The sequence below is a fragment of the Geotrypetes seraphini genome, chromosome 3 (genome assembly GCF_902459505.1).
Source record: "Geotrypetes seraphini chromosome 3, aGeoSer1.1, whole genome shotgun sequence".
In the NCBI taxonomy this organism is placed as follows: domain Eukaryota; kingdom Metazoa; phylum Chordata; class Amphibia; order Gymnophiona; family Dermophiidae; genus Geotrypetes; species Geotrypetes seraphini.
The window spans coordinates 18,522,165-18,531,439 of NC_047086.1; the positions used below are offsets into that span (position 1 = coordinate 18,522,165).

Genomic DNA, 9,275 nt, shown 5'->3' on the forward strand with positions numbered 1-9,275 from the left:
GACCTGGATTGGCCACCGTGAGAACAGGCTACTGGGCTTGATGGACCATTGATATGATCCAGTAAGGCTTTTCTTATGTTCTTATCGAAACTGGTTTCCCTACGCTGCAGAGCCGTAAGACCAGCACGACACCATTTAATGAGCAGACTGGTTTTATCACCACAATCATTTTCCAGTGAACTCTTCCACATTTTCATGTCTCCCATAAAACCTCTGTCTAAGCTGTGCGTCCCTTACACTCGGCTTCTCACCCCTATCCTTTATCATCAAAGAAAAATAAGATTGTGCCGCTCGGATCAGCCATTCCTTTCATTTTTGCACACAAAGCTCTATTGTGCCCCCCCCCCCCCCCCAGCAGGGCTCTTTATTTCAGAATTTCCCCTTTAATGGCAAACTGGCAAGGGCTTTTCTGAGAACTCACGCGCGCAACATCCGTGGAGTCTTTTTTTAAAAGTGCATCGTGGCAGCCCTATTGAGAAGGGATTTCAACAAGTGAAGAAAAGCACGGCTCTGCCTCTATGAAGCTCTGCCGGCATCCTAGAGCAAGCTGTGCTTTTCACAGTCCTTCCCCTGGTCCAATTCCTAAAATAGCCTCCGATGGTTTTACTGCAACACTGAAGTCAAACTAATTGGACCGTAATTAGTAGTGTGTCCCCGGGACTTTTCTCAAGTCAGTGTAAGATACTGGCATGTTTCCAGTCTTTAAGGAGGGAAGCCTGAGGTCACCTTATAAACTGCCAGCGAGGGAGTATGCTCCATTATATGCTATCTCTTACTTGCTTAAGCTTTAAAATTCTTATTTTATTTTTCATTGCAATTGGTTCCTCTAGCTAATTGCAATCATTTCAGCCCTTTCTATCCCAGGATATCTATTCAGTGTTTGTGCATTGGGACCTGCAAATAATAATTTGCTTTGATGTGTGGCATTGGTGCATTTTGACGTTTATGAACAGAGTTAGATTTATGTTTCAGGCGAATCACAAGCCGAAACATAGAAACAGATGGCAGATAAGGGCCACGGCCCATCCAGTCTGCCTACCCCAATAACCCTCCCCTACCTTTCTCTGTGAAGAGATCCCACGTGACGATCCCATTTTGTCTTAAAATCAGGCACGCTGTTGGCCTCAATTACCTGTAGTGGAAGACTATTCCAGCAATCAACCACCCTTTCGGTGAAGAAGTATTTCCTGGTGTCACCGTGCAGTTTTCCGCCCCTGATTTTCCACGGATGCCCTATTGTTGCCGTGGGACCTTTGAAAAAGGTCAGCTTTGCTTTCACTTCTGTACAACAAAAGTGACGCCAGCCTTAGGTCAGCGGCAAGTTGAAGAGACTACAGACCTTTGCCAACTCGTATGGACAGCCACAGTTGAGGTACGATATGGCTGAAGGAGTAGGGTGACAGAGAAAAGGCACGGGGGGGGGGGGGGTCTTGAATACTAATTATTTCAAATAAAATAAATGGAATGGAATAAAACGGAAGGAAAAATGTTATAAAAAGGAGACAAAGACAATTTCCCGCAAGAATTCAAATCTGTGACCAACAAACCTCCCTGTTCTCAATCAGGTCAGCCAATCCACTATCTATCAGGACAAGCTGCAGACCTCACACCATACCCTAAAGTAGCTGAAAAGTCGGTTCTACCTACCCAAATGTGGCGAGACCCGGAAAAGTGCAACAATCATGAAGCCAGCTGCAGACGTCTAAGAGAACAAATACATTTACGTTCACATACCTTGTAAACAAAGAGACCGATTAATAAAGTACAGTACAGTTTTACAGTTACTGTGTCTTAAGTCTGGCAAAATTCCCAGGGCCACACAATGGTAGGGACCTAGGGGCTGCATGATACTGCCATCTCCATTCCTCACCTCTTCCTCGCCCCACTCCCTCCCACTGTGCCCAGATTCAGGCCTGGGGAGTATCCACCTCAACATCTGGGTTCATAGACAACGGCGCACGCCGACAATTGAGCGCAGCACACACTGCTGCGCCGCTCTAAATTACAGTTTTTAGGGGCTCCGACGGGGGTTTTTCTTGGGGAACCCCCCCAGTTTACTTAATAGACATCGTGCCGGCGTTGTGGGGGGTTTGGGGGGTTGTAACCCTCCACATTTTACTGTAAACTGAACTTTTTCCCTAAAAACAGGGAAAAAGTTAAGTTTTCAGTAAAATGTGGGGGGTTACAACCCCCCACACCCCCCACAACGCGGCGCGATGTCTATTAAGTAAAGTGGGGGGGTTCCCCCCCCCACGTCCCCCCTGTCGGAGTGCTAAAAACAGTAATTTAGAGCGGTGCGGCGGCACGCGCTGCGCTCAATTGTCTGGGCGTGCCTTTGTCCCGGCGCGCTTTTGACCTGACACCCAACATCTGTCGCCCTTCCCCTGTCACTCCTGCCAACTTGTGGTGGGTTGTGGCAGAGGTGACAATGCGGGCTGCTCTTTGTCCAGTGGGGCCTTTCTTCTGCAATGTCCTGCCTCCTCTAATGCAACTTCATGTGGATGGGACACTGCAGAGGAAAGGCCCCACCAGACAGAGTGTAGCGTTGAACAGTGTCTCTGCTGTACCTGCTGCAGGTTTGTAGGAATGGTCCCAGATCTGAACCTGGGAGTTGGGAGGTTGGAACCTAGACATGCTGGATCCAGATATCGGACCCAGGAGAGGAGATGGGGAGAGAGGCTGGACTTTGGAAAGAATAGACACAATAGAAAGAGAGCCAGAGAGAGCTGGAGCAAAGGAAAGAGAGACAGTGAAGGGAAGAGAGAGAGAAATCTAGATCAAAGGGGAGGGGGAGAGGGAGGCAAGATGCTAAACAAAGGGGGAACTGGAGAGAAGAGAGACAGAGAAAGAGAAAGAGGTTGGACTGGAGAGGAGAAAAGGGGAAGAGATATCAGATCGTGCAGGGGAGTGTAGCACAGGAAGAAGGGAAGAGAGAGGAGAGAAGCTAGACACGAAGAGAGTCTGGAAATCAAATGAGATGCAGGCTCTGAAGGGAACACAGAGACAGGGACACATAAGGGAGATGCTGGACAAGATAGGATAGAGCAGGGGTGCCCACACTTTATGGGCTTGCGAGCTACTTTTATAATGACTAAGTCAAAATGATCTACCAACAATAAAATTTAAAAAAAACACAACGCACACTGAAAGGCAGAGAAAATGTTAATTATTCATATTCCGGGTTTTTTCAAAGAGGTCACGGCAGATGACTCTCTATGCAATGTCACCTCAGTAACAAAATACAAAAATAGACAAATACACCCCCTCCCTTTTTACTAAACCACAATAGTAGGTTTTAGCACAGGGAGTTACGATGAATGCCTCGCTCTGCTCTCAATGCTCATAGGCTCCCTGCACTAAAAAACGCTATTGCGGTTTAGTAAAAGGGAGCCATAGTGCAAAATATAGACAGCAGATATAAATTCTCAAAACCGACACATTTTGATCACTAAATTGAAAATAAAATTATTTTTCCTACCTTTGCTGTTTGGTGATTTCATGAGTCTCTGGTTGCACTTTCTTCTTCTGACTGTGCATCCAATCTTTCTTCCTTTCTTTCAGCCTCCTGTATGTTTCCTCTCCTCCAGACCTCATCCTCGCCCCCAACTTTTTCTTTCTGTCTCCCTGTCTGCCCCCTTTCTTTCTTTCTCCGTGCCCTCCCCCAAGCCACTCGGTTTGCTGCCACCGCCATCGGGGAACAGCCCCCAAGCCACCGCCGTCCCAAGCTTTCCCTGCAGAAGCGTCGCGCTGACCAGCATTCCGCTCCCTGACGTCAATTCTGACGTAGGAGAGGAAGTTCAGGGCCAACAAGGTATTTCTCCCCATTCCATCCAGCCTGAGCCCCATCTCTCCTTGATCCAGCATTTCCCTTCTGTGTCTGTCAGAATTACCATTCCACCTATTTTCCAGCATCCCCCTTCTTTGTGTCCATCTCACCTATATCCCTATCTCACCACTTTTTCAGAATCTTCATTTGTCTCTGTCCTTGTCTTTACCCCATGTTCACCATTTGCCCTTTCAATGTCTTTATCTCCCCCCCCCACTTTTTCAGCATTACTTCTATGTCTCTATTTCACCTCCTCTTCATGTCCCCTCTGTATCTCTATCCTTATTCAGTAGGTCCTGCTTACCCTTTCTCTTACTTTTTCAGCATTACTTCTATGTCTCTATTTCACCTCCTCTTCATGTCCCCTCTGTATCTCTATCCTTATTCAGTAGGTCCTGCTTACCCTTTCTCTTACTTTTTCAGCATTACTTCTATGTCTCTATTTCACCTCCTCTTCATATCACCTCTGTATCTCTATCCTTATTCAGTAGGTTCTGCTTACCCTTTCTCTTCTTGTTTCACTATCTCCATTTTCAGCTTTCCCCCTTTTCCTTTGTTACTGCACCCTGTAGCCAGAATCTTTCCATCCTCCCTCCACTCCGGCCCAGCCCAGTATGAAATATTTCCTTTTGTTTCCCTCCCCTCTCTCTTTCTTTCTCTCTTCCCCTCCCTCACCCACGAGTCCTGCATCTGGCCCTCTGCCTTCTACCTGTACCTGGCAACACCCCCCTGCTCTGCGGCTCTCTTCAGCAACTCGTCAGCAGCGGTGATGAAGACAAGCTGCCGACATCGAGGCCTTCCCTCTACGAGTCCCGCCTTTGTGGAAAAAGGAAGTTGAAACAAGCGGGACTCGCAGAGGGTAGGCCCCGACATCAGAAGCTTGTGTCGATCGCTGCTGCTGAGTTGCCGAAGAGAGCCGCGGAGCAGGGGGTGTGGCCGGAAGCAGGTAGAAGGGAGAGGGAGATAGGAAGGCTGTAGAAGCTCCGGAGCATGACACCGACCCCGGCCAGGATGATTTCTTTTTCAGGCTGCTGCTGCTGCTGCCGCTGCCGCTACCACCCCCCACCCGAAATGACAAAAACAGCCTAATGCCCGCGTCGGCATCTTTGACGTCGGGGAGAGGAAGGCTGATAGGCCCGGTAGATCCGGGCTGGTAGGCCCGGGATGGGCTCTGCGATCGACTCACGTTGCCTTCCTGAGCTACCGGTCGATCGCGATCGACGTGTTGGGCACCCCTGGGATAGAGGCATAGAGAAGACATGTCAGAAGGATAGGGGACCCTGAAGGGAGTTACATTTAAAAAAAATTACAGAAAAGCAAGAGAGACGCTACGATCAAAGCAAAACACAGACAACAAAGGTAGGTTAAAAGGTTTTTTCCCCCTAAATTTATTAACTGTACAATGTCAGCTTCTGAATTTATTAATTCTACGATGTCAGCTTAGGGAAAGGAAGGACATTGTGGAGGCAGACAGGATGCAACACAGATGAAATCTTAAAATTCTGTATTAGTAGTAGACTAAAATAACGCCTGACAGGGCTGTGTGTCGCCCTACATGGGCTGCTTCAAGGGTCCAAATTTGACTGTAAAACATCAAATATACCATTAATAAAGGGTCTCAAAAATTAGCAAATCAAGAACAGAGGAGGCCCAATATTCAGAGCGATTTGAGCGGGCTAGAGATGCTCTGGCCCGCTTAAATTGCCAATCGGTGGTAAAATGCCAATATTCCTTTGCATTAAGCCAGGCAGTCTGAAAAAATAGAGGACAGGGCTGGGGGAGGAGCCAGGCCTTAAGCGGATTCCATCAATATTCAGTTGTAGCCCACACGAGTGGGTGAATTTAGGATAGCTTTTGAGCCCCCGGGGGCCAACTTACGCATGAGAAGGGGGTGGACAGGCAGGGGGAGTCTTTAACATGGGCAGGATTCTCTCTCTTCTCATTGTCTTCTAAACGAGAGTCCCCCCTTTAAACAGCAGAAAATACCAAACAGATCCAGTTTCAAGTTTATTAAAAATTTGATAAAACGCTAATCATAAATTCTAAAGGGCTCATAATCAAAAAAAAAAAGTCTAAAAAGTGGCCTAAATGGGTACTTGGATGATCAAAAAGCCTGATCGTCCAAGTACCCATAATCAAAGCTGGTTTTAGACATATCTAAAACCAACTTAGGCCTTTCCCCTGCCCCTAAACACACAGAGAGAAACGAGGCGTTTTTAGAAGAGGGGAAAGGGCAAGCGGTGGGCGGGAAGTGGGCTACCTAGACCTAGGCGTGTAGCAGGTATAACCAAAACTTTAGGCAGGTTGCCTAGTCGGCACTTATACGTTTTGACTTAGACCAAGTCAAAACAGGTATAAGTGCCGAAAAGGGGCCGCTGAGCTGATCGTGGCTGCTGCAATCAGCTCAGCAGCCCCAGCAACCTGCCTACGCCCTACAGCAATGATCACGGCAGGTGAGATGGGTACCCCAACTCCCTGGTTCGGGGCAAGAGGGAGCCCAAGCCCTCTTGCCTTGCAATCCTCAAACCCCCCTCCCCCCCACCGAGTCCGATGGAGCCAGGAGGGCAGGAGGGAGCCCAAGCTCTCCTGGCCCTGCGATCTCTAAACCCCCCCTCCCCCCCCCCCTACGATCCGGGACATGAAGAAGATGCAGTGATGTTCTCGGAGGATCATGTGGAATCAGATATTTATGGATAAAAGTGGATTCCTTGGTTTTTATAGTTTTGAAAGAGATTAAAGCAATTTTGTAAGTGATACGGTGATGGATAGCTAAACATAGAAACATAGAAATAGACGGCAGATAAAGGCCATGGCCCATCTAGTCTGCCCACCCCAATGACCCTCTCCAAAAGGTCTCTCTTGGCTAGATTCTTTCCCTCCATTGGGCATTGTTTTCAGCACGTCCCCTTGAACTTCCACACAGTCTCCAATATTTCAGCCTTCTGTCACTCTCCAGTCGAAAAATGACTGCCCCACCCACACAGGGACTTGAACCCTGGACCCTCAGATTAAAAGTGTGATGCTCTACCGACTGAGCTATGTGAGCACTTTTTAACAAGGGAGTAGAAACAAGGGATCAAATTTTGTTGGTTATAATTTTTATCCCTCCACAAGGAAAGAACTCTCCCTCTCCCCTACCGGGGTACTTCTTAGAGTCACCAATAGCAAGTGGCAAATCAGGGGATCCTCTCACATATAAGCATCCTTCATTCACCCAAGTTAGATTCAATTGACGAGTCCACATTACTGCAGTATTTGTAGAGCATATCTAAATTATTTTGTTCATTCTCCAATCAATCTAACATGGATTTTCTCTCTTTTTGTATGAATTATTTCTTTTAATATTGTTTCATCTTGGACTCTCTTTTGATTTAGGACTCAGTTCAGACAGTATATCTAGTCTTTCTTTATCTTTTTTTTTGGCCATTGATTTTTCTTTAATTTCTTTTTATTTTCCTTGTGTCTTGTGATTTGAGACTTTGCGTACAGAAATGTAATAACGATTATGAAACATTAAACATGCTTAGAGTAGACACATGGGATTGGATAGGAGACAAAGACAGGTAAAGGGGGATGAAGAAGGTTTATCGACTGCGTTCTAGGGATCCTATTATCAAGCCGCGCTAGCGGGGTTAGCGCGTCGGACATTTCATCACGTGCTAACCCCCGCGACCGGCTAAAAAACTAACGCCTACTCAATGCAGGCGTTAGCGGCTAGCGCGGCAGGCGGTTTAATGCATGTTTTTACGCACGTTAAACCCCTACTGCGGCTTGATAAAAGGACCCCCTAGTCATGTCATACTTTACCAGAACACAAATCAAAGAACACACCGAGGACTCCTTTTACTGAGGCGCGTTAACCGATTTAGTGCGTGCTAAATGCTAACGCGTCCATAGAATATAACAGGCGCTGTAGCATTTCGCGCCCCTAAATCGATCAGCGCGCGCTAAATCGGTTAACGCGCCTTGGTAAAAGGACCCTCCCCCCTAGTGTTACCAATGTTTCTAAGCGTCAGCGCGCTTTTGCGTAGCGCCTAGGCAGCCATGACGTAAATGGCTGTCTCGGCGGTTCAGATCAATGCTCCGATCGAAAATTCTCTAGAGTGGGCGACATGAAGTAAGGCCCTCTTTTACTAAGGTGCGCTACGCCGTTTATCGTGTGCTAAATCAACGCGTGCGCTAACTGCTAACGCGTCCATAGGATAACATGCACGCGTGAGCGTTTAGCGCGCTAAAAAAGCATAGCGCACCTTAGTAATAGAGGGGGTAAGTGTTGAGATATAGATCTTAATATTTTTCATGGACTCTAGTGGGGGGATGGGCATATTTGATCTTTCCTCAGGTGCGGTTCAAGAACATTATGAGAGAAGTACTGTTTAATGATAAAACCTGTGTTCTTAGCTTTACCATTTTGAGAGAGTGTCCAGAGGTGATATTTTCTTTGGATTGAGGGATTATATGGTTACTTGTATTTTAGCCCGTTACATTAACGGGTGCTAGAATATATGTCTGTGTATGTCTATTTCTGTCTCTCTCTCCCTCCCGCTGTCTGTCTCTCTCCCTGGCCCCTTTTGTCTGTCTGTCTTTCTGTGTCTCTCCCTGCCCCTGTGTCTTTCTTCTTTTCTTTCTATCTATCTGTCTCTCTCCCTGCCTCCTATGCAGCACCATTTCTCTCCCACCACTTCCCTGTGCAGCAGCTACAGCAGCATTCCCTCCCCCTCCATTTCCCTCCCCCCACACTACTTCCCTGTGCAGCATCAGCGTTTCCCCTACCCCCTTTCCCTTCCCGCGGTCTGGCCGGCTCCCTGAGTCCCTTACCGCCCCCCCCTTCCCTTCCCACGGTCCGACAAACCTTCTGATTCCAGCAGCGTCTGCAGTACTCTACACACTGCTGCTTCGGGGACATCTACTGCCCAGCAAATCAGGGCAGTAGAAGGGCCCGAAGCAGCGTGTGTAGAGTGCTGCAGAAGTTGCTTGAATTGGAAGGTTTCAGGACCCGCAGCTCTTGCCGGACCCGAAGCGAGCTCTGGGGGGGGTTTTGGTTTTTTAATGCAGGCCCAGCCGGAGCAGGAGGAGAAGCCTGGGAGGCAGCAATTAAAGTCCGTTCCGGCCCCCGCTGACGTCGCCCTGGCCAGTTCACAACCTTCAGACCGCAAGAGCCACCACGGTCGACAGGCTCCGCGCCACCGCGCGCATGCGCAGTCCTACCTGTGGATCCCTACAGCGCACGGAAAACGGAAGCACGCAGGTGGGAGTGCGCATGCGCGCTTAGGGCTTTATTATATTAGATTTATTTAGGCCCTCTTTTACAAAAGGTGTTCTAAGCGTTTTAGCGCATGTTTAGCATATGCTAACCACTAACACGTCCATTGGATAGCATACATGCGTTAGCGTTTAGCATGTGTTTAGTGCGCAATAATATTTATTGTGCGCTAAAAAGCATAGCACA

At 47.9% G+C, this 9,275-nt stretch overlaps 1 non-coding gene across 1 annotated transcript; it reads right to left on the reverse strand.

The window, feature by feature from the left end:
• Positions 1-6,799: 6,799 nt before the first annotated feature.
• Positions 6,800-6,872, reverse strand: TRNAK-UUU. Its single transcript has one exon. It is a non-coding gene; the product is annotated as a tRNA-Lys (tRNA).
• Between the last annotated feature and the right edge of the window lie 2,403 nt (positions 6,873-9,275).